This window comes from Salvelinus sp. IW2-2015, linkage group LG26 (assembly GCF_002910315.2).
Source record: "Salvelinus sp. IW2-2015 linkage group LG26, ASM291031v2, whole genome shotgun sequence".
Taxonomy (NCBI): Eukaryota; Metazoa; Chordata; class Actinopteri; order Salmoniformes; family Salmonidae; genus Salvelinus; species Salvelinus sp. IW2-2015.
Genome location: NC_036866.1, coordinates 12,082,372 through 12,085,218, shown reverse-complemented (window position 1 = coordinate 12,085,218; position 2,847 = coordinate 12,082,372).

The following is a 2,847-nucleotide window of genomic DNA, read 5'->3' as shown; positions in this document are numbered from 1 at the left end:
CCTCTCCCTCCCTCCCTCCCTCCATCCCTCCACGCACCACTCTGCCCCCCTCACCAAACATCCACCCACCCACCCACCACCCAATCAAACCACTCATACGAGGCCTTTCTAAGGAATGGCTTGGACCACTGTAAACACTCACTTACACAGCAGCTCTCAGCCAATCTCCTTATTTGGGTTGCTATGTTTTCACAGAAAAAAGACAGATCAGACAGGAGAGAGAAACACAGGGCCTAATTCGACATTTAACCCTGTGGATGGAAGAGTTGGCATATGACGCTTAATACACCTCTTGTCCTGCTCAAGAATAGGTTTGGCTCTGGTATGGGTAAGCCATAGAGAGAGAGATAGAGTTAACAAGTTGTGATTGCTTGGTGAAGATGTCTGTGGTCTGTTGTTGGACGGTCCGTCCAAGTCACTAATAAAGAATGCTTAGCAGCTCCACATACAACAGAGGACAGATAATGAGTTTACATTGAAGTTTCCCCTCACCAGCTGATATTAGTTGGAATGCCAAGGTTTTGAGGTTGGGATGAGGGGATCAGATGTCCTGTTGATGGGAGAGAATGGAGAATAATGTCTGCCATTGAAATAGGAAGATATACGCAAATAAATATGATTCTTATTATTGATTGACATACATCTAATGTACTGGAGTATTAAACATATTGAATAATTCAGCATTCTGCAACCAAACACCATTCTCTGAAAGATACTGTTTTGCTTTGATTTCTGCACACCTGAAATTTGAGTTTGAGTCACAGAGAACTGTGGAGAGGTTTTGTCTTATAGGGTGTGGAAAGATGTGCAGGAGGTAGGGGTGTCCCCCCTAAACCTGGACCCACAGCCTGTCTGTCTTCACAGTTTAGTAGCATACCAGCTGCACTAAAACTGTCCATCAATAAAGGGCATTGCCCGCTGACTAGCTGTGGTAAACCACTACAACAACAGCCTTTTATCGATTGACTTTGCATCTTGACACATGCCAACCAGATTCTAGTGAGGAACCTGATCTGATTTATAAGAAAGTGTTTTCACTTTCAGGTGTGCCAAAGGCATCCTACCTGCCCCAACTCACCTCATTCATGGAGCAGTATTGTTTACAGACACATCAGCTGCTTTGACATGGCTGACACTGAGGTGAAAAGGTGCCATATACCAATCGTTCATATTTCCTCTGGGCAGTGTGAAGGGAGTTGGCCCAGAAAAGCTCACTGGGGATGAAGTGAAAAATGTCACACCATGTGCCGTCCAGCCTGCCTGTCAACCCAGGCTAACGGCTTTATCATAGAGGAATAAGTAGTTCAAATCCATAACAATCATCGTTTGATATCTGGCAAAGACCATTTGATGATAGGCTGATATGATAATAAAATTGATTTATAGGGAACAAGTCGTTTCTGATGTTGCATGTAAGCACTTTAAGGTAAGTAAGTAAACAAGTACTTATACACAGAGGGTCTTGTCATAACGAATCTCATCCACTAAGGAATGAGACGTGAGGAATCCAAATCCATAAGGAATACAGAATTTATCCAAGGGAATATTTACAGTTGAAGTCGGAAGTTTACATACACTTAGGTTGGAGTCATTAAAACTTGTTTTTCAACCACTCCACAAGTTTCTTGTTAACAAACTATAGTTTTGGCAAGCTGGTTAGGACATCTACTTTGTGCACGACACAACTAATTTTTCCAAGAATTGTTTACAGACAGATTATTTCAATTATAATTCACTGTATCACAATTCCAGTGGGTCAGAAGTTTACATGCACTAAGTTGACTGTGCCTTTAAACAGCTTGGAAAATTCCAGAAAATTCAGTCATGGCTTTAGAAGCTTCTGATAGGCTAATTGACATAATTTGAGTCAATTGGATGTGTACCTGTGGATGTATTTCAAGGCCTACCTTCAAACTCAGTGTCTCTTTGCTTGATATCATGGGGGGGGTGGGGGGAAACAGCCAAGACCTCAGAAAATAAATTGTAGACCTCCACAAGTCTGGTTCATCCTTGGGAACAATTTCTAAACGCCTAAAGGTACCACGTTCATCTGTACAAACAATAATACGCAAGTATAAACACCATGGAACCACACAGCTGTTATACTGCTCAGGAAGGAGACGCGTTCTGTATCCTAGAGATGGATGTATTTTGGTGCAAAAAGTGCAAATTAGTCCCAGGACAACAGTAAAGGACCTTGTGAAGATGCTGGAGGAAACAGGTACAAAAGTATCTATATCCACAGTAAAACGAGTCCTATATCGACAAAACCTGAAAGGCTGTTCAGCAAGGAAGAAGCCACTGCTCCAAAACCGCCATAAAAAAAGCCAGACTACGGTTTGCAACTGCACATGGGGACAAAGATCATACTTTTTGGAGAAATGTCCTCTGGTCTGATGAAACAAAAATAGAACTGTTTGGCCATAATCACCATCGTTATGTTTGGAGGAAAAAGGGGGAGGCTTGCATGCCGAAGAACACCATCCCAACCGTGAAGCACGGGGGTGGCAGCATCATGTTGTGGAGGTGCTTTGCTGCAGGAGGGACTGGTGCACTTCACAAAATAGATGGCATCATGAGGTAGGAAAATTGTGTGGTTATATTGAAGCAACATCTCAAGACATCAGTCAGGAAGTTAAAGCTTGTTCGCAAATGGGTCTTCCAAATGGACAATGACCACAAGCATACTTCCAAAGTTGTGGGAAAATGGCTTAAGGACAACAAAGTCAAGGTATTGGAGTGGCCATCACAAAGCCCTGACCTCAATCCTATAGAAAATGTGTGGGCAGAACTGAAAAAGCGTGCACGCCTACAAACCTGACTCAGTTACATCAGCTCTGTCAAGAG